Genomic DNA, 23,719 nt, shown 5'->3' with positions numbered 1-23,719 from the left:
ATTCATTGACATCGGGCTGTCAAGAGTGTATCCATTGTCCTGTGTGCCCCCAGGATATGAGTTTAGAGAGGTGTGTGATTGTGTGCATATAGTGTTCTTGTGTCCCTCTGTTGCCGTGGCTACAATGACAAGTATTGAGCATGGTGATCCGGGGGAGATGGTGGAGGAGTCAGTTCTACTCTTTATGAAAGTAGTGAAGTTTCCTCCTCTCCTCTGAGGGTAAATTCAGAGTAAAGAGGTGAAGACGTGTTGATTGTGTGTTTCTCCAGATTTATCGAACTTGTTATGATGGTTTTCTTTTCTTTTTAGACCGAAGTGTGTTGCAGAAAAAAAGACCTGTCGGGCAGGTGAGGGAGGAAAGAGAAGCAAGAGAGCAGCAAGGAGGACAGATAAATGATTATAGTAATATATTATGAATAATAATAATAATAATAATATTTTATACATTTTTTCTAGGGGAAACACTGAATTTCCATTGATTCTTTACTCCCCCTCTGAACCCAGCTCCTCTTTATCTACCTCATCCTATAAACAAAGACTAACAGATGCTGTTTGGTTACACTGATTGTGTCTTCAGGCTTCGTGCTGTTGTGACTGGAACAACAATTACTGTAGGAATGTGTCGCAGTGGTGCAACTGTTTCTCCACCCAGTGACAGCGCAACAACGCTCTGACCTGTTGTGGGCGCCTGGCGGCTCACTGATCCTCTGCCACACCTGAACCCAGGAGACAAACATGTCCGAGTGTTGGAGTCTGTGAGTTCACGTGATGTCTGGTGGATCCTTAAACAAACACTTTGATCACTGAAATCACACTGTTCACGGCTTCGACTTACATCAGTGTTGCAAGTGTTTTTATTTATTTCACCTTGTTAGCTAATAACTCAAATGACCAACCAGCCTCTAGTGTGCTTGTAGATTATTTGTATGAGACTGAGCCCCCAGGTCGTCTGTGCAGCAGGTTGTTATGACCCATAGTTACGTTTTGTTGCTAGGCGACATCTAGTGGTCATAGTAATGATGACAGGAGCAAAAGGAAAAGTGCAGTGATGTAGTATAAAGAGACAACGTCCACATCAGGAGGAGGTTGTGATGGATGGATGAATATGACACAGGAGAGCGCTGTTCCATTCCCATGTGAAAGTAGCTGTTATTATTGTAACCATGACAACAAAGATCATCTAATGTTGAGGAAGCACACATTTTAACCCAAATCACAATCTTTTCCTAAACCTAACCAAGCCATGACTGTTATTATAGTAACCTCGGCATTGAAGTTAGGTACGCTGCTATTGGTATTAGGAATGGGAATAGGTTCCAGTTGAGAATCGGTTCCAACTGGTTCGATCCATCAACATCATTTGCCTTTATGCTTAACGATTCCCTTATTGATGCCTTCCACTTAGTTCCGTGTGCCTTACAAAGCAATGACGTCACGCTCTTGCGAGAAGCAGTCAGCGCGAACAGCAACGAAGGAGTCGAGGAATTGTGGCTTAATTTCACACAAAATGACGCTAACAGCAAAACGTGCAGTGTCTGTGGCACTAAGATTTCAAGCAGTGGTGTAAACACCAGCAACATGCTGAAACATTTGTAGACATATTACGGCATTAAATATCAGGAGTGCCATGTGTTTGATGCTCTACGCTGCCGGTCAGTGAGTGCTTCCCAGTCTCAGCAGAGCAGTGAAGGTACGTATTAGTGATGTGTCGGTCGCCGATGAGCCGGCTCTTTTAAGTGAACGATGGGAGCCAGCTCCTGTTTGAGAGCTGTTTTCTGTTTTTCTTCCTTTCTTTTCTTGTAAATGAACACAAGGCAGACCTAAAGAGTTAGACAGCACCCCCTCCTCGAGGGATTGAACAACTACAGAGCGGTTATCTGTCTTGTTCAGTGTTCAGAGACTCATAATAAAATTTGTGTTATTGACACTGAAAACCTGTACAGGCCTACTTTTTTCCACACAGAAAATCCACAGGAATCGATAAAGAATCATATCAATAAGCAGAATCGATAATGGCATTTGTATCAATAAAATCTTATCAATTCCCATCTCTAGTTGGTACAGTCTGCGTGTTTATTATTGTAACCATGATAACCGGTTTCCGGTATGCCTGCCGCTGCACGCTTCAAAAGGGTTTGAAAAGGGAACCTCAGTTTCTCTCATTCCTTTTAAAAGCCAGGTGTGTTGCACCGTGGCTGATTGCTATTACAAAGGTGCAGAGTGGATTACCGTCTTGATACTTCACCCATAACATAACAGTGAAATACGGGGCCACAGACTTCTGCTCTCCGCTGCCTCCAGACAACAATGCACTGACAATGTGCCTGACTACACCTCATTTTAAGACCAACGCACCCATGGGTGCTCAAATGGGCGCAAGTGTATTTGAAAATGACAACTTAGTCTGGCTGAAACTAGCAAAAACAGTTGCACATGAAGCGATGGGGCCCTCAGAGTTGTAGTAGCTGCCAAAGCCGGATTAATGCTCCCAGAAGCAATAAAACAACAACTGCCAGACCACCAATCTGTGTTTCAACTACTTAATAAGTTTGGATTTAACTGTAACATTACAATTGTTTGGCAGCGAGCCACTGATGCATATTGAAAACTGAAATTGTTCACCTGGCATTTGTAGATTTTGTATTGTATTGATGTATTTTATATACACATATAACGCATTACTGTATATAATATAATGAACAGCAAACCTGGAGCAGATTAGTATTCTAGTTTAGGTACTGGTTGGTTTCGGGTGTTCACGTGTTAGAGGACTATTGTGCGTGCGGAGTGGCCTCATCCTTCCAGTCGCTGTGGCCCTTGGTTCACTGCGCTATGTGCACAGGTCAGGTCCTGTATGGACCCTGAGAGGGATGGCTGCAGTGTAACTGGAACCTAAATGATGTCACTGAGCTCAGGTGAGATCCCCTGCAGCTTTTACAGTGTAACTGTGTCACGTCACGTAACCGTGGCTACGGCTTCACTACAGCCTGTGGTGTGTAACGGTGACCTGAGCTGTAGTGGATGTGTAGAGTTACCTGAGAGGAGATCTGTTTGACCCAGTTCCCACCTGGAACTGTGGTGAACTATAGTTATCTTGAATGTCATGTTGCATTTGACAGTAGGGCTGAAAATAATGATTATTTCCATTGATTAGTATGAAAAATTATTACTCTATTAATTATTTGGTCTTAAATGTCAGAAAATGAACATCACAGGTTCCCACGGCTCATGGTATCATTGTTTTTGTTTACTTTCATTCATGACAGAGTAAAGCAGATTTGTTTTCATATTTGAACCAGCAAATCTTTGTCATTTTTGCTTTCTAATGATGATTCTGTTATTAAAATTGTCAAAGATTACTTTTCTTTTGATCAACTAAACAATTCCGCTCTTGCACACAGTATACATCTGCTCTGATCAAACACTGATGGTTCTCTGAACAGCGTATTTTGTTTTGGTGATAAACATGTTCGCTCAGATTTTTATGCAGGTTGGATGACAGGACTTGCGAGTGGCAGTGGCATCAGTGAATCTCCTGACAGTAGCAGGAGTAAGAAAGACCCTGAGGTGAATTTGCTTGAAAACAGTAAGATGTCAGAGAGGTGTGGGAGGAAGAGGAAGCACGGATGAAAAGCTGAGTGTGCAGGAACAGAGAGGAGAAGAAGCACAGCAGGAGTTGATAAGATTGTTTTCAAAGGCATTAGTGTGTTTTATTAGTGTTGTTGAGGCCGCCGGGCTTCATTATGACTCACATTACCTTTATTACGTCCTGAGGCTCCACCCCCCTGAGGCAACAGGCCGCTCTGAGTCTCAGCTAGCTAACACCTGCGGGCTAATGTCCCCTCTGATGGCCATAACAACACATAATGTTATTACACCATTAAACAGCCTGCTTCCTTCAACTTTATGGCTGCTGTTACCTGCTGCACTGAAACACACTCGGGTAGCCTGCCACCTGCAGGGCCAAGCAGGGCCAAGCAGGGCCAAGCAGGGCCAGACAGGGCCAGGAAGAGCACATCTCACAAATCTGAAGAAAATTCTTAGTACTCCAGCCTCAGTGCTGTAATTTACTGGATGATATTGTTGTTGGAGTCTTCTGAATCAGGACCCCTGCTGTGTCAACACAGTGACCTCATTGGATGGATCGATGAGTGGGTATATTTTTATGGAGGACTAATGTTGCTCTGAATATGGAAAAAATAAGGCATGTCTGCTTTGCTGAAGAGGGGCAGTCAGTTTAGTCTAACTTCTAGTCAACGCAGAACAGAAGCTGAAGCAAACAAGGCAATCCTGATCTACTTACCAAGGCCAACCCAGGTCACCCAATACTATAAACAGGGTCAAACTGGGCTGGCATGGTTCTTGTTACATGGCCAGTGTTATCTAGACAAAACCCATCAGCAGAAGAATTAAATGGGGCTAACTGCACCCCCCATCCCCCCCTGAGCCAGGCTAAACCACAGACAGAGGTGTTGTCTGGTTTCAGGATCAGAGCTAAGTAGGTGGCCTTGCTTATACAGTAGCTTGGTTTCCACAGTAACAGAGGGCCTGATTGGTCTAGCTGGCCTTACTAAACTGGGGCCATATCGGGCTAACCTGGTTATACTGTATAGTTGTGAAACAGATGGAGGGTCAGCTGGATTGCTGGGTGGAGCTAAAGAAGGTTAGCCTGGTTTGTAGTGAGAGATGATCCTAATTTGCAAAGGAAACGTCAAACAATTAATGGCCAGTCTGGTTTTTACTTTAAAACTGAGCCAAATGAATCCGTCTAATCAGACCAGACCAAACCGGGCTTCCTCTCTGGCTCTGTGGTTGTTTGGTTTTGTGCCTCGGCACCGGCAGAGCAGATTTTCCTCCTGGGCTGTTTTTAAAGCGGTGTTTCTCTACAGTGAAACATTGTCTTTCATTGCTTCAACCATCATCTCTGAGCTTTATTTGTCCCTCGGAGTGAATTCACCCAGTCAGTAATTTCACACAGGCAACATTAGTCCCTGTAAAAGTCATTTAAAAACGCAGACAAAGATGTTTTCCTGGTGAATCTGCATTAGCTGGTATGTTTCACATCCAATAAAATGTATTATTCCTACAAATCAGCTTTGTTACCGTTTATTTTTTCACTCTCTGACATCTGTATTGGAGCTGTGTGAAGTTACTAATAATGCAAACTACACATTTCCTGCTCCTGCTTCTTCACATCAAAAGCTTGGTGTTGGTGAATCATTGAGAGACTTTTATTTTGAAGTAGCTACTGGGATTTGTCACCCAGTTCAGCAGTGCAGCAGTGTGAGTGTTGCACACAGGAGCAGGAGAAGCAGAAACAGCCACAGTGAGCGGGTGAATGAAGAGATGCCGATGATGGGCTGTTACTGTGGTCTGTAAGAACCAGCACACCTCCAACATATCATCAAGATAAACACTGCCTTTTGTTGTGCTGTGTTGTCCAACATTAGTGCCATGCCGGCGCAGCTTGAATGGTCATGGTTGATTATGGCTCTGGTGAGAGTGAGTAACCTCTACCTGTGTCTGTTTATCTGTTTTTTGACAAATGTAAATCAGGTGAGGGCGCCACGACTCGTCTTCTCTGGGCTCGTCCTGCAAGTAAATATTTCATTTATAGTATCAAGGAAACAAGTGGACCAGACTCTGTATTTGTGGTTTAGGGTTGGAAATCTACCTCTCTCATGTTTTAAGGTATCTTGTCTTTGTTCTGAGGAAATGAGGTAGTCTTCATCTGACCCATCTAACTATGAATGGAGGAGTCTCTCTCCGTCTGTCCGTCTGTTTTCTCGCTCATCCAGTTGACTGGGTGTATTGCTGAGGAACCAAGGAAGTCGACTGACGTGTTTTTGGATCTTTAAAGCTTCAAACATCACTTTCCTGTTGACGTCAAGAAAAAGGTGGAACTACACTGCATTGTGTTGTGCATTGGACGTTTCAACTCTTTCATTGCTTACTGTGCTTTTCACTCGAAATCAGGGGGCAAATGAGTAAGTGTAAGTGTCTTGAGCGTGGTGTGGAAGGAAAGGTCATGGGGGTCAAATCTAATGGGAGTCGGCACCATCCACCAGTGGAAGAGGGGCATCTCTGGAGAGATGGGAGTGATACAGGGCGGCCTCTTACTGTGCTCATGCCCCAGTCCCTGTCATCATCATCCCAAAGTTCTGCAGATGTAATGGCAATAAAAACAATAACTGTTAGTGTTAAACTCATGAACATGACTGTAGTCTTTACAGTGAAATGTATGTCCTCATCAGAGCCTCACTCTCCTCTGTGTCTGTGATCCTCTCTGATTATCCAAAACTCAAACACTTTCTCCGTTCACTCCGTATAATTCACTGCTCTCTGCCGCCTCGTGACGCCACTTCCAGATTAGTTAGTTTAACATTCAAATCTCTGGAGAAACGTTAACGTATTTGGGTCATGAGATTAAGATCTGTGCAGTGAAAAGGCTCCTCTGACACCTTTAGAAAATTCAAAGTCCCGTTTTGCCTGAAACCAAATTTGACATAATCACTGAGCTCGGAAGTATAAAGTCATATCTGTCTGATTTGCTTTTATAAATCAACTGGGGAACTGATAAGACCAGTGTTTCTATGCTGTTGTGGTATTTCAACAGGAGTAATGTTGCGTTTAAACATTTTTACAAAGCGAAGTAAAAGGTATGTTGTTGGTGGTTTTAAGGTCACAGCATGAGAAACAACACCTCAGTGTGTCTTTACAATCAAAAAGCTGGGTTCAAAATGCCAAATAAAGCCAGTAAGTTAACAACTAACTGGCCTGTGCTAAGAACTTCCTCAGGGTGAATATAATTATGATGATTTATAATGTGATAAAGGCTCTGTTTCACTACACAGTCAGTCTACCCGCTCTATTAAAGGTGTTACACATGGCTTTTTTTTTTTCAACACCATGGCCTCATTAATTTTTATGAACAAATCATAATAAGTGTAAACAAGTGAAGCGATCAGCTTCTTTGCTGTTTAAAGGGAAATCTGCAGGAAAACCATTCATGTGGTGCCTTTTTAATGAAGGCTGACGGAGTAGAGTAGTCAGGTGGACAGACACACCCATTTCAAGCCTGTATTTAGGCCTGGTTCTACACTGCTTTGGTTGGGGGGGGGGGGCATTTAGAGATGTTGACTGGTCACTAAGTGCCAGAGTCCAAGACTTGTTACCTGGGTCCTCCATGAGTGTTCTTTAGGACTCTATAACCTTCACTGTTATATGTTTTGTAAAACTGAAGCCATAGAATCTACTAATACATAAGTGTAAAAGCTGAATCTAACACTAACACACTAACTAGCTAATCGCTACATCTTGAATGTGTGAAGATCTAGATCTAGAGATCAACTCTCATGGATGAACTAAAACTAAAACCAGGTCATTCTCATTGGTGTCAAGTCACTGAGTGTGAGCAAGGCAGACTGGTAACCAGAGTGTAAGAAACTGATGAAGTGAAACGATAGTGAAGTAACTGCTCTCCACGCTGTATCCAGTTTTTATATGGCCAGACCAACCAATCACATATTAATAAACTTTGACTATTTGAATGTGGCATGTTTATGGTTGGTCAAATCGACAAGGACACAATAAAATACTAATTGTTTTACTATTATACTTAAAACACTAATTATCTTTTTGAATTTTGGTTTGAATCTGAAACAGAAGCTGGACTGTTAAAGTTGTGATGTCCATCAAAAAAAAGTCATTGGCAAAGTGTTGCATGTATCAGCAAAATATTCAGACGTTTTTCTTTAGCTACCTTACAGTATCCACTCTGCAGTACAATATATGGCAGCAGGAAGTGACAAGCGTCCCAGTGTTTAACTGAAAAACAATAAGCAAAATGACAAAATCAGGCCCTTTTATCCTTTGGTTTGGTAGAACATTTGGAGTGGCCTTTACTGCAGTAACCATGAGCCCGAGCAACCACTCCAGCAACAACAACACACATTTGCTACATTGCAGCGGAGCTTAAATCTCTGGCTATTTTAACAGAAAAGTGCTGTTCATAGAAAGTCAAACTTCTACAGTGTGATCAAGTCTCCACTGTCCATCCATGTTCCAGAAATTCATTGTTTCACCAAAACATGTTGTGAAATTTCTCCAAATACATGGTTTCCTTTTGTTTCAAGCACTGTAACGCTTGTAATCCGTGACCCATGTTGCTTTCACCACCACACCATCCTGCAGCCCCTAATACTCAGTAGATACTCCACCCTCCAGATATTCTCACCATTTCTCTTTCCAAATTAGATATTTGAGATTGAGTCCCCCCCCCCCCCCCCCCCGTCTGATGTTCTTTTTCTGAGGAGGACAGAAAGGCTGTTTGTTCCCTGCTTGCCTCCTTTTGTCCATGGAAGACAATAGTGACTCTGGGGGCAGAGAGGAGGGTGGGGGTGGGGGGGTGGGGGTGGGTGGGGGGGACAGACAGACACACACACAAAGGGTGGAGATCAGTAAAAAACCCGAAAATTTAGGTTTAGGTTATTTCTCCAAAGCTTTTCCTACAGTAATAACGAAAATATTTTCTCCAATGATTTGTGTTCGATCATTCAAGTGGCAAATATGGCGTCAGTCTGATACACAGATTTATACTACGCCCACTAGTTTTATCAGTATATCAGTTTCAAAAAGAAATGTAAGATGTCTGTTTTTTTTTTTTTTTAATTTCCAATCAGAGGAGCAAATCAATTAAAATTTCTACCGAGTGCACTGAACTTACTTCGTGCCACTTCGTTGTGCGAATTTCACGGACAACCTTTACCATAGAGAATGCTCAGAAGTCTGTGCAGCAGGTTCGATTCCCATGTTAAAGTAGCTTTTTATGTTGTTTCTATTATCTATGACTGTTTAACAAAGTTAACCAGGTTGTTATTATTGTAACCATGACAACAGACATCGTCTAATGTTGCGGAAGTACTAATTTGAACCCAAATTACCTTCTTTTCCTAAACCTAACCAAGTCATGACTGTTATTATAGTAACCATGGCATCAGTGATATGTATGCTGTTCTGTACAGTCTGTGTGTTTATTATTGTAACCATGACTACTAAGGTCCGGTCTGCCTTGATGGAAAATGCAACGACTGTGTTCATGGCCTTTTGGCAAAAAATTAACTCGTGCGTTTCTTCACCTATACCAGATATGTGGAGTTACACACCTGTGAGTGATAGCACAAAATTATTAAAATTTATAAATGTCTGAAATCTGTTTACGGCTCCATGGAGTGTTTGGAATGGAGGGAACAGCCAATGAGGGAACCAGGGACAGAGCATTAATTGGGTTTTAATGTTTCACAGTCACAAGTGCTTCACAAGCTCTACAAGGCTTATATTAGATCAGCTGTGTTGCTATGAAGCGAAAACAGCAATTAGTGTTTTAATAAATGGCCCAACGGAGGGGAGCAGCAGACTGACCTGGCTGTGGAGAACCAGGGTCAACATGTCACTGTTAGACAACGAAGCCGAAGGCCAGTTTGAATTTTGGCAAAATGAACGTTTTCAGAGAGCTCGCAGGGTTCACTTTGTTGTTGTTATTGGTGGTTGGTTGACCTCGGTTTGTGCAGGTGGTGACGTCCTGAGGAAACAGAGTCTCAGAGGGAGAGGAGGGGGAGCAGGAAGGAGGAGGAGAGCTTTTGACAGAGGAGCAGCCGGCCTTATGTCATTGCCAACACACATTCACACACATGGATGTCAGCGCTCTGCTGCACACTTGGGTGTTTGTTGCAGAGAAAGAGTGTCCGCACAAGGTTAGAGAGGAGAGGGAAGAGTACAGGAGTTTGGCTCATGGTTGAGAATGTACTCGATACTGGGTTTACAATGAAGAGGCAGTCTACACCTCTAGCCTTTGTTGAATAGATTCTCTTTCTTTTTAACCAATGAAGCAAATCACAGAGACGTATTGTACGTGTTAAGACACAACCAGCAGCAGTTTGTGATTGTCTCCCGCTCTCTGTATGTTTTTATGCCTCCACACCGGCAACAGCCAGAGGCACATTGTTTTCAGGTTGTCTGTATGTGCGTCTGTCCTATTCTGGTGGACACGATATCTCAATAACGCCTTGACGGAACTTCTTCAAATTTGCCATTAACGTTCACTTGGACTCAAGGATGAACTGATTAGAGTTTGGTGGATAAAGGTCAAAGGTCATGGTCGGTGTGACCTCACACAACACTTTTTAGCTAACTCAACACTTCACAGAAATTATGACAACATTTTCTGTGACTCTTGATAAACAGGGAAGTAACCTGAAACTGGTCTGAGTGGCGGAGGCAGACAACCACCGGGAGGTGATTGTAGTTAACTGTATCTCTATTGTCCTGATGTTCAGGTGATTTTAAGGAGAGATGTTTATCTAATGGTTATGGAAATATTATTATGAGTTTGAAATGACATGATGACAAATTTATTACCAGGAGTAAGAAGACAAATACATTCATTAAAGCAATAAGAACAGTAATAGAGGTCTGGGGGAATCTCTGATGTGGCTCTCCAGAGCCATTAGCTGTTGTTTCTTAATTTGATTTTATCTTCTGTTTGCTCCGGGAAGCTTTGATCTGATTTTAAATGTGAACACTGGCCCAGGTCTGGTGTCAGCATATGTCTTCATAATGAATTTACTGCTTTAAGAGGAACTCCTAAAAAGAGGGCGGATATCGCCTCAGAGAGTCTCTCTTAAGCTCTGCTCAGAGATTTCTGTTCATAGTAACAAAGCCACTGAGGATTATCACCTAACTTGGATGTTTCCACTGGCTCTACAGAACATTGGGCCTCATTCACCAAACATTTCTTCTTTAAACCCACTTGCGCACTTTATACAAAGATTCTGACATTCACCAGTGTTTTCTTATTTGGGATTTGTTCTCTGTAAGAACTGAATCTACTCACACTCAAGAGCACTCTTACACACATTTGAGTGCTGACATGTTTGAGCGAAATAACTGGTTATTGTGTTTTCTTTTGTTCTACAATTATATAATATAATATTATTTAAATTACAATAATATCAAGTCATTTATACATTTAAAAAAATAACTTTTGTTATTTTACAAAGCATCATGGTCTTTTAAAATAAATGAACACTACACTAACACTTAACACATTCACATCAATTATGTTAATTGGGAACCATGCCATCCACTAGTCAGTGACTGTCACCCTATTTATAGGCCAAAAGTAGGACTTCTGCACCCTAGGCCTGCTCACACAGTGGCATATTTACTTCTGCTGTTAGATGTTGCAGATGGTGCTCAACTGAGGGAACAAATTTTCCATGACCGTATAGATTTATTTGCAGAGAGTTATAAGTACTTATTGGGATGCACCATTGGCATCTTAAAAGGACGCTGGATGTGTTTGGACACAGCAGGTGGTAAGTTGCTTTACAAACCGGAGAAGGTGTGTATAAAGACAACAGATGACGATTTGTTTTATTCTTGCAAAAACTATAGAGAGAATAGACTACCTCAGGTCAAACTGATTTCAGTGCACATCTTTATATTTTTAAAAAATTTGAATTCATTTCTTTAAGTGTATCTGAGATTGTGGCAAGTGTCGAGAACCACTTCTGAGATCAGACGTGGGGCAGAACGGAACCTGGGAGCACGCATGGCGGTACTGCTGCATGGAGGTACTGCTGCATGGAGGTACTGCTGCATGGAGGTACTGCTGCATGGAGGTACTGCTGCATGGAGGTACTGCTGCAGGGAGGTACTGCTGCAGGGAGGTACTGCTGCATGGAGGTACTGCTGCATGGAGGTACTGCTGCATGGAGGTACTGCTGCATGGAGGTACTGCTGCAGGGAGGTACTGCTGCAGGGAGGTACTGCTGCATGGAGGTACTGCTGCATGGAGGTACTGCTGCATGGAGGCACTGCTGCAAGGAGGTACTGCTGCAGGGAGGTACTGCTGCAGGGAGGTACTGCTGCAGGGAGGTACTGCTGCAAGGAGGTACTGCTGCAAGGAGGTACTGCTGCATGGAGGCACTGCTGCAGGGAGGTACTGCTGCAAGGAGGTACTGCTGCAAGGAGGTACTGCTGCAGGGAGGTACTGCTGCAGGGAGGTACTGCTGCAGGGAGGTACTGCTGCATGGAGGTACTGCTGCATGGAGGTACTGCTGCATGGAGGCATTGCTGCAGGGAGGCATTGCTGCAGGGAGGCATTGCTGCAAGGAGGTACCGCTGCAGGAAGGTATTGCTGCATGAAGGTACTGCTGCATGGAGGTACTGCTGCTTGGAGATACTGCTGCAGGGAGGTACTGCTGCAGGGAGGTACTGCTGCAGGGAGGTACTGCTGCATGGAGGTACTGCTGCAGGGAGGTACTGCTGCAGGAAGGTACTGCTGCAGGGAGGTACTGCTGCAGGGAGATACTGGCTGCGAGGTTCCAGGTTACTCCTCAGACGGTGGTTGGCTCAGCAGCTGGTCATCCGTGAATGAATGATAAAACCTCTGTAGTGACCTTTATTTGTGCTTGTCATATAAGCCCAAATGTGTAAATGTCGAAAACAAGCACATTGGTTAATCATTTAAAGGCAATGTTGTAGACCTGCCTTTAGGACACACTCGTTATGAATTATATTATTCCAGAAAAAATAGCTCACCCTCCGATTCCTCTGGGATAGGAGATGGACCAGGAGGAGATGAAAGAGCTGATGGCACACCTGACAGTGCCGTCTCTCCGATGATGGCTCCGATGCGCCAGTGCTGTGCATCTCTCGGCTGGATTTTGCAATGTTTTTTTGGTGTCAGATTTCAAATCAAACCACTTCTTTTTAACCTCATCTGTAGTGCGCCCTTCTCCAGATACTGCATTCACTGAATGTGTGATTGCATCCCATGCATCTTTTTTGTGTGTGATTTTTATATCCAGAGGTAACGCTACTAAATATTACCGCTTGTTTGTGGCTCACTTCCTGCAGCAGTACCTCCCCTTCAGAACTGCTGAAATTCCTTTTGCGCTTTGATTCTGCTTCCCCGTCTTTACATTTTGGTTTAAGTATTTTCTCAACTTTGGTATCTCTTTATGACTTTGTTGTGCACACAGCCCTTCAGTCTCACGCCCTTTTAAGGGCATTTTTGGTCGTTTACCTATGCTAATTAAGGCCAACTGGCACACACTTTCAATTTGCGGGGAGATTGGCATTCATCAATCTAAGAACACAGGTGCGCACAGTTCTGTGGTTTAAGAACATGTTCATGAATCTGACGTAGAGTTTTCTTAAGAACAACTTAAGAAAGAATTTAAGAAAATACATAAGAATATATTGGTGAATGAGGCCCATTGTGTGTCTTTGAGCGTATACTGTCGTTTTGGTTTTTCTGCCACATTCAGTGTAGATATGGTTCAGACTGTGTTTCTAGCATCAACTTTTTTTTCTGAAGTTGGTGGTGATGAAAGCAGAGTATTGGACTATGATTCAACATGCAAACTACAGGGGACCAGGGGGAGTTGGGTTCCCCTTAACAAGTCATGGGCTCCCCTAAACACATGATTTGTATAATTTTAGGAGGTCTCTCAAAATACTAACAATGTTATTTTGCCATGCATTTTTCGAGTGTTTTTTTATCAACATGGATCATGTGTAAAATTAGGGTATGCTAATGTATCTATCATGCATGACAGCTATTTATCACTATTATTATATGATTTTATTTATTTTATTATTATTTCGCTTTAATAAAGATGACTACATGCAGTTCTTGTCATCATAACCATTGTTGATGAGGATTGGATCCTTGTAGGCAGCCTGGTTTCTTTCTGATTTAATGCTCATACATTTGTGTGTGTATTGTTTTGCCTTAGACTTTGACCTATGCTTGCAGCTGTGAATGTATCCTTGCAAGAGTCATAGTAAGTCCTTGCAATCCACGGCAGTTGGTTGTTAATTTTCTCACTATAAGAACTGACTAAGATGAAAAAGGGTCAAAGCTTTGTTGGGTTTAGAGCCACTTGCAGCCACTGTAACAGCTTTTGTATGACAGGAAGAATTCTTCTTCTCTGTCAGCTCGCTGAATGTGATCCTAATAATGCATCAAATTTCAAGTTGTTTCAGGTTTGGCTGCATGCGACCATCACTGTGTGCTTATCTTCTACACGTTCCGAACTCAGAGATATTTGCAGGCAGATGATCAACAATGTCAGTGCCACAGAAATGATGCTGACTGTGGTTACACAGCAGCCATGTGTGCTCAGGTTTCAGGTGTGTGTCCTTGGCTCAGGAGCACGGGGGATGATTAACTTTGTCTCAGGACACAGACGTTATTTTAATCAGTCTTGGTTCTAATAGTCTTAACTTCCTCTCACCTTTATCACCACCTCGGCTGAATATCACTTTCCCTCTAAAGCTGCTCTAATAGGAGCCATTCATCTCTTCTCCTTCGCCGCTGAAACTTCAGGGGGTGATGCATTTCACTGCTTCCTTCCAGCATTTTCCAAACTGCACTCGTTGACCTGGAGAGCTTTTCTCTACACACACAATATGTCTGATGCCAGTTTGATTGGAGTTTTCTAAATGTTAAGGTCACAACCAAATTAAAATGTCACCTTGTTTTCCAGCCGTACATGAAGCAATATATAAACAAAATGAAAAACCACATTCCTTCAGCTCCATGAAAACTAATTCTGTTTAATGCTGCTTTCATCCCATAGGAAAAAAATGTTCAAATCAAAGCTTCAAGATGTGAAGTGCAGTTTAATTTTTGTAATCATTTCTGTATCACAGTGTAACTGACACTGACATGTCCTGAATCATTGTTATTTTGCCGCTATCTGCCACTAAGTGTCACCAAGTTGTTTTTATGTCTCTGCAGCAGTGACAGTCAGATGATGATTTTATATTGTGGACAATCATACTTTGGCATATAATCTACTTTTCAGATAAATCGTACACACCGCGTCATTAAAGGGTGCTATATTTAGGTATTTAATTTCAATTGCTGCTAAATAGCCCACTGTCTGTTGAAAGCTAGCAGCTAGCCCGCTAACTGCAGCTGACAATGTCAGTTCTTGTTCTGCTCTGCAGCCTCGGCGAGTTTGAAGTAGCGGCACGTAGCAGCTTTCCACCTGAGCAGAACAAGAACTTCCACACAACCGTCTTGTGCTGCAGCCGGTGACGGTGGAGTTACAGTCTGTCCGTGAGATGAGATACATGCCTGTAAGTTAGCTGGGGTTAGCTGTGGCTAGCTGGTTAGTAGCGACTGGACTTTCAAATCAAAGCACTTACATATAGCACCTCATAAATAACAGCTCTATCCAAACGAGTACTCATTGTGGGCCGGAACAGGGTCGAGCAGACAAACATCCGAAAACAGCGCCAATGTGGGGGAAAGCAGATCGTGAGAAAGATTGTGGATTTGGATTCAAAGGTCAAGGTCAGTGTGACCTCACAAAACACTCTTTAGTCATTACTCAAGACTTCACAGCAATTATGACAAAATTTCCCACAAATGGTTCATATTTTCTAAATAAAACAGGGATGTGACCTGAAACTAGTCTGAGTGCAGGAGGCAGACAACCATGAGGAGGTGATTCTAGTTTCAGAACTACATATTTTAAAGTGGCCTTTTATAGTGACTCCTGCTGTGTAATCAGCATCTTGATATGACACCTGTCAGGTGGGTGGATGATCCTGCTCACTAACACAGATTGAAACACATTTACAAAGAAAATTTGAGAGACAGAAACTTTTGTGTAATTAGAAAAAGTTTTAGGGAGCAAAAACAAAAGATCATAAACCCAACCTTCTGCCTCAGCCACCTCCTGCTCTGAGTAGTTTTCATATTCATAAAACGGTTTTGTTTTACTACCATAAATGTCCCTCCTGCTCTGCATTTGCTGCCAGAGGCTGAATGAACGTTGTCTTAGGATACAGGTTCTGTGGGGATATCATCACACTGTGGTGCTGTGAACTCACCTGCGTTCACCTCATTCACCGTCACAGCTGACTATCATTCAGCTTATACTGCAGGTCTAATAGCATAACTCCACCTCTGAGCACCATGCTAATAAAGCTGCGTATAAATGAAGCCCCGCCCCTCGCCACTCTGTAGCTTCAGGCTTCTGTCTCAGGGCACAGACTTTATTTAAACGAGTCCTACTTCGTTTCCTCTCATCTTAATCCTCCTCCTCAGCTCCGTATCACCATCAGGTCCAACAAAGCCATTTAATCTTAATAACATGAATTCACTTCCTTTCCTGCCTCAGTTTACAGCAAAGAAGGTGATATCCTCATCATCTCAACAGGGACGGGTCTTAATAGTGGAGATAAGCTGCCTCCACTCGTTCCCTCATGATCTGTCTGACTGCTTCCGCTTTCCTGCAGGATGAGCAGCTATGTTCACGACACAAAAAAAGATCCAGAGAATGAAGCTGCTATCAAACAAAAATATCAGCCAACAACCTCAGCAAAAATGATTCGATAAGATTGACTGAAAGTAGCTTTAAAAATAAGGCCACTACCAACTATCTGACCTCAAATGTAATTTTAAAAAAACGACTTCATGCAAGCAGTGGAACTTCAGACATTCAAGATAAAGGTTCCTGAAACTAGATTGTCTTTTAATTCATTCAATTAAAGTAGAACGACAGAGGAGGATCTGATAACCACAGTACTGCCCTCAACCTCCACTCAGGCAGGAGCTGTCAGTGTTGTTACCCTGAAACAAGTTTAATGATCTAATGCAAATTATGATGGACAAGACTTTTTATCTTTCATCTGAAAAAAAATAATACTGAAGTCCTGGTGAGGGTGTGGTGCTCTGTGGTGTGTTTCTGTTGAGGCAGTGGAAGGTCAGTGACATCAGTTTTAAAACCTTGATCATCCTCAGTTTTCAGACCAAAGCTGGGGACAGAAGGTGAGAGGTGGACAAGTTTAAAAACTTGATTGAAGATGAAGTTAGATAGTCAGGGATTTTCCATCCTGATCACGTGAACACGTGTGCACATGTAATGAGCCTTCAACTGGCTCAAGCAAACACATTTTACAAACACCATATTTATATTTATCTATATATATTAGGAGAGAGAATCCTGATGAATTTCCAAAAGGAAAATAATAAACTACAGCCAAGTTCAAAGGTGGAACGATTTTCACCCTAGGACTGTTATGATATCACTTGTGTTTTGATGTTTTTTTTTCCGTTAAGACTTAAATCTGTGTCATTTTATCCAAATAACGTCTGTTTGGAAATTTGCTCAGGGACTTGGGAGCTGTGGGGACCGTCCTGCCGGGTGAGACCGGCGGTCATCTCAGCAGCTCACTGCCCAGCTCCTGAGATGACCGGCCGGTCAGTGTGTGCCATCGTCCCAGTAGAAAAAGTATTATCTCTGCGGCTCTTCCGTCATTCACTGGTAGCTCTGCTGTCTGCAGTGTTTTGATATCTGATAACATTCCTTTTGGAAGATGAAATTTGATCTGAATTGAAATATCATATTTGTTGCTGCTCGTTAGTTTGAGAAGATGAAGCTGAAATAAATGATTCGCTGGACAGTTTAACAGCAGCTCTGCCTCTGTGAGCCTCTGTGTACAAATGTACCAACACATTACAATAAAAAGAAATATATATGTGAACTAAAAAAGGCCGCGTGCTGCATATTAGATTTACTTAGATTTTTAATATATGAAGTGTATGTTTTACTGCACCCTGTCAGCTTGTGGAGATTTGAGTTTATATGAATTGGTCACAGTACAGTCAGGAACAGGTGTGTTGAAGTGTAACCTGTGCTGAGCTGCTGATATTAGGAAGAATGCTGCTGTTCCAGTTGAAAATAGTCCTCCTGTCCTTCGGAGTCAGGAGTTCAAACTTCAGAAGCTCAACTCAGAAGTCCAAAGTACGGGAGTCTGAACTTGACATACTCTGTATTGAGAAATGGCAATGGACTTAGTCGCTCTTCACAATACGTCACCTGACTCCTCTGCTCCCGTCATAATGACTGTGGCTGCTGGAGGTCGTCCACCAATAAATTATAACTATGGGTTGTAATAAGCTGCTGCACAGACGACCTGTGGACTCATTTGTTACATGAGGACCGTCTTGTGTGATCTGTATTCAGGGTGTGTGTGTGTTTGTGTGTATGTGTGTTGTTGCAGTAACAGGAGGCTTTTTTGCATTCGTCAACATCCGTTAAGATGCAGTGAAATTCTCTAATATTTGTCTGAACAGTTGTAATCCCTCTTTAATTCAGTAGATGCAAATTAAGTGTGTGTGTGTTCATTGTAGTCTCTGCCTTGTGTCTGTCTCATATTCAAACCTTGCCCATGGAAAACTACCAGACACAAACAGGTGATGTTTGCACCAATGTGTGTTTGTTTGTTTGTCAGCAGGATTATGCATTTGCTGGAGAGCAGGGTCATGGACCAGAGAGGAACCCATTACATTTTGGTGCAGATCCAGGGATTTGTTATCACTTTCCTAAACATTGCCAGAACAGAGCATTTTTCTAAATGTTTTGTAAATTTCACAGGTAATAACGTTTGGGTCTTGATGAAAAAATCTGACATATTAATGTCCATCCGTCCATCCGTATGTCCATCCCGTTATCGTGGACACGATATCTCAGTAATACCTTGAAGGAACTAGCCATAACCCAAGACTTCACACAGCAATTATGACAAAATTTCACACAAATGGTTAATATTTTATATGACTTTGGTTAAACAGGGATGTAACCTGAGTGACAGAGGCAGACACTGATGAGGCGGTAATTCTGGTCAGAAATATTCTTCCTGTCTTTCCTGCTGAGAGTTCACATTATTACCACTCTGACATGAAGCTACAGCAGCAGGAAGTTACCCTACCTTAGCATAAACACATGAAACAGCCTGGCAGCCCCTTTGAAGCCCACTGATTAACACTGATGACTTTCTAATTGGGTTCAATTGATGGTGCAACTTAAAAACAGATGGAACAAAGTCCACCATGCCCTAAAATGTCATCTAATCTGATCATAGCCCATTTTATAAACTGTAAATAAGACTAGGTCAAACCTAGTATATATCTGGACAGCCTATGGTCAAATCCTGATTTTATAACTGCAATGTTGTCTGACAAAATCACCAAACGTATAAATGAAAGACAAAGACTGAGCTGTGATTTCAGCTGGATTTACTGTAAAATGATCACTCAGAGAGAAAGTTAGAAGAGACACAATGGGCTCTATTTTAACGATCCAAAGCGCATGGTCTGAAGCGCGTGGCACAAGTGCGTTTAGGCCGTGTCCATGTCACTTTTGCTATTTAAACGATGGAAAAACAGTCTGCGCCAGGCGCATTGTTCAAAAGGGTTGTACTTAATGTCTTAATTATTCATGGCTGTAACAGCCAATAAACCACAGTGCCACCTCCCATTCTATTTAAAAGCCAGACACGCTTGCACCTTGGCGTATTGCTATTATAACGGTGCAGTGTTTCACACAGAACTAGACTGTATTTGCTCCTGACTGTCGTGTTAAAGTTACTACATTATATGTTAATACAAACTGTTAATTCTTAACAGCACATTGCTGTGCTACAGTAAGCGTATTGTCTAATTTCCTGTTGCTGGTGTTTCTGTTGTTTTCATGCTATTCAGATCTGCTAGCTTCTTTAGCAGTTACCGATGACTTCTCTCTCTCCTGCTCTCTCTGCTCGGTGTGTCTTATGTTTAGTTATTCCTATGCCTCCTTTAGTAATAATGATACATGGAATGAAAGTAGTTTATTTGCTGTAATGGAAGTGAGGCTCAGTTTATTGGAAGCACTCCTCCTCTTACCTGCAGTTCCTGAGCAGCCAGGAAACCAGGGCAGCTCAGTAGACTGCCTGTAACAAGCGATGTAGCCCTGAGCCCCCAGTCGGCATCCATACATAGTCCAGACCTGAACCAGGTTTATAACCAGGTTTTGAAAATAAGTCTCTAAATCTAGAGAGAATGTGGTAAGTTGGCAACACTGAAGCTGTAAATACCCTCCCAATAGAACCTGTTTATACCTCAAACTCCAATTTAGTGACAAGGCACTTGGCTGAGCAGTGGCGGAAAGTCAGTCAGTCAGTCAGTCAGTCAGTCAGTCAGTCATTCATTAACAAACAGTTAATTTCTACACCTTGGTGTGTATCAGATCTGCACTGGTGCTGCTTCCAGGAAGTAGCTGCAGCCCCACACGCCACTCATACCTATCAAACCACTGCCTGTATAATGAAAAATACTGATGGTACCACTCATGCACTTAAGCTGAGTTACACTTCTTGTGCGCGTTGGTGTTAAAAAACATTTTGCAAATTGAATAAATACGCTAATCATCTGAAATTAATTTATTACTTCTTGCCAAATTCATAATGAATCTTCTGTCATTGACATGTTTTTCTGTTTCTGTTGTCAAGACAACAGAACAAGGTTGAAACAGTGACTGAAACATGGTCCATTAAGACTACATGTTAACCAGCAGTCACTTCCAAGCTGCTGCTGAAATCCTGATTTCATAACCATGATGTCGTCCGACAGCATCATCAGACACATCAGTTAAAGACAGAGTGAGCTGTGATTTCAGCTGTATGTACTTTAACATGATCACTCAGAGAGAACGTTAGAAGTTCATGTCTATGTCAATTGCTGTGTGGTCAGCAATGAGAGGTGTGCCTGTGGCGGGAAAGTCTGGGACAATACTGTTGACTTTATGGAAAGTAGCTAAGCTTTGTCCAAAAAATCACTAGAGTTTACGCTAGGTGTGTCTTTGAAAAATAATTAAGAAAAAAAAAACATAGCCGAGGTTGTCAGAATAGCACCACCCTGGCAACAGTCAGCCGGCCAACCAGTGGTGTAACTCTATCGCTCATTCAGCTGGCGACTTTCACGTTTACAGGACTGGCCCCTGCTATTGCGGTCCCACCTGAAAAACAGAGGACATGACCTCAGTGTCCTCAGTGGCGACTACAACTCTGCTCCGGACTGAGACAGTTGACTTGTGTGTTTAACAGTGCCTGAGGCAGGGATCAGCAGTTAAGAGTCAAAAGCGGAAATGGAATGAATGAAAAATAGTAATAGTCATTAAAATCTGTGTGTGTGTGTGTGTCTGTGTGTGTGTGTGTCTCTATCAGCAGTACAGTGTGTTGTTCAGCTCCGAGCTGCAGGCAGCTGGTGACTCATCAACAGATAAAGATTCTCTCTCTCTCTCTCTCTCTCTCTCTCTCTCTCTCTCTCTCTCTCTCTCTCTCTCTCTCCTCTCTCTCTCTCTCTCTCTCTCTCTCTCTCTCTCTCTCTCTCTCTCTCTCTCTCTCTCTGGTAAATCTACATAATGAAGCTCCATTCACACTTTTAGCTCACTGGGTAAAAGAGCTGTGTGTGTGTGTGTCCACATGTTCAACAGATGCTTATATTATTGTTTGTTCTCTTGAGACTGAGGTGATAAATACCATCGTCTGTCTGTCTGTCTGTCTGTCTGTCTGTCTGTCTGTCTGTCTGTCTGTCTGTCAGTCAGTCAGTCAGTCAGTCAGTCAGTCAGTCAGTCAGTCAGTCAGTCAGTGTAGAGGCCATGAGTGAAGTAATCTGTTGTTGGGCAGAACAGGGCAGGGAGGAGAGGGGTGTTTGTTTAAGTCTTGGCTAATCACTGCATTGTGAGAGGAGCAGTGAAGAGGCATTTCTTATTTCTTCAACTGTGTCCTCTTCCTCACTTTATCAGCTGTGACACTGGATGTTGGGCCACTGATGTTTCAACCTTTTCAACCAAGGATTACATTAACACTACTTAATGGTCTTATTTAATACATACGAATAAACATAATTGCAGTTTGGATTATGTTCACTGACAATATTGTCCCTAGTCTATGAAGTGTGATGTACGCGTCCAGCACACAGAGATCATATATAGGTGGTCAGGGTGGAGGTAAACTGCAGCCCACGGTTCGTGTTCTGAACTATGCATATCTTTAGGTCAAGGCTGGTTTGAAAAGATGTTGGTATTGGTTAAAAAGGAAAACGTCCTATGTCCTGTCTTTATAAATGAATTGTTAAAAAGTTAATAAAAAGTCAATAAAACATTAGTCATGCTTTAGTTGGATATTTATATTTATTTAGCAAATACTGTGGTGAAACAAATTAAATACATTGTCAGTGAATGTTCAGCAAATATATTCCTTATGAACATTTTGTAACTTTGCAGGAAGGACAATTCAACATTTCTTCAATATGTTGCTAAAAAACATATTTGCTATTTAAGATGAGATCGGCTACACTTACACACATCAGTACTTCTGACGTCACAGAGGCTACGTCCATCTTTTATATACAGACTATGATACAAACCTAATACTAGTCGCAAACCTAAAACCTTTAAGGAAGTGACAAGTCCTCACCGTCCAGGTCTAAAACTTAAACAGAAGTACATCACCAAGAATTCAATCATTTAGGCTCTTAAGCTGCTGATGACATCATGAGACGTCTTCAGATAAAAGTGGGTTCTGCTAACTTTGTGATATTTTATGTAGATCATTAATCATGTAATTGATAATTGGGGTTTGCATGATATTGACAAAATACACAGACTATGAAATCCACTTGGATGCACACAGGCGCGCACACACCGAGGCAGACAGTGAGTAGGATGTATGTGGCCCCTCAGTGGTCCAGGGCTGAAGCCTTGGCCTCATAACTCTACACACACACACACACACACACAAACTGTCTCTCTGTCTGTCGCTCTCTCTCTCTCTCTCTCTCTCTCTCTCTCTCTCTCTCTCTCTCTCTCTCTCTCTCTCTCTCTGTATCTCTCTCTCTCTCTATCTCTCTCTCTCTCTCTCTCTCTCTCTCTCTCTCTCTGTATCTCTCTCTCTCTCTCTCTCTCTCTATCTCTCTCTCTCTCTCTCTCTCTCTCTCTCTCTGTATCTCTCTCTCTCTCTCTCTCTCTCAGTCCCCAGGTGGGAGTTTGGAGGATGAGGCCTTGGCCTGATCAGCCTCCTATGGGGCAGGAGGAAGTACTTGATTTATGAGTTTGGGAGGTTAGAAGTGCTCAGGTGCACACACACACACACACACACACACACACACACACACACACACACACACACAGACACACACACAGCTCCTCTGGATGGGTGACTGAGTTGACATGAAATGTCTTTGATTTGAGAAAGGAAGAAGAGGAAGGTGGGGAAGAAGGAAGGAACAAAAGGAGAGGATGTTTATGATGAATGATGAAAAAATAGAGACAGATAAGGAAATACAGAACAGGAAATAAATGATTGGATGAAGGAAGAAGGGGAGGTATATAGTTAATGACATGGAAATCGGCAACTGTTTGGAATCACTTTACAATAGAAGCCACATTCACCCATTCACACAGCACTTTACCCAACACATAGCGCTTATCTACCATACATACACATACAGTGACACATTGAGGGCAATTCAGGGTTCAGTATCTTGCCCAAGGATACTACAAAATGCAGACTGGAGTAGCTGGGGATCAAGTGACCAACCTTCCAATTAGTGGACGACCCGCTGTGCCTCTACCTGCCTCTAAATCTATATATCTATATATATCTATCTATATATATATCAGTGGCTATTGCTCTAAGACTGCAAGGGAAGCTCAGCTTCCCCTAAAATGTCAACAAAATAAGTGGTCAAATATGTTCTGTTGTGTGTACATGGTGGTGAAGACAACAACTCCCATGATCCCATGCTATTTCATGACGCCACCCAACGCTGTCTTGTTATTGTTTTGGTTGAGAGACAACTAGGCAGAAGTCA

General features: G+C 42.4%; 1 protein-coding gene across 2 annotated transcripts in view; it reads left to right on the top strand.

The window, feature by feature from the left end:
• The window catches only part of si:ch211-137a8.2 (uncharacterized protein LOC777613 homolog), a 45,760-nt gene that overhangs the window by 825 nt on the left and 21,216 nt on the right, over positions 1 to 23,719 (top strand). The gene's annotated exons all lie outside the window — the stretch shown is intronic.

The sequence above is a fragment of the Seriola aureovittata genome, chromosome 4, assembly GCF_021018895.1.
Source record: "Seriola aureovittata isolate HTS-2021-v1 ecotype China chromosome 4, ASM2101889v1, whole genome shotgun sequence".
Lineage (NCBI taxonomy): Eukaryota > Metazoa > Chordata > Actinopteri > Carangiformes > Carangidae > Seriola > Seriola aureovittata.
This window is presented reverse-complemented; position numbering and strand designations above follow the sequence as displayed.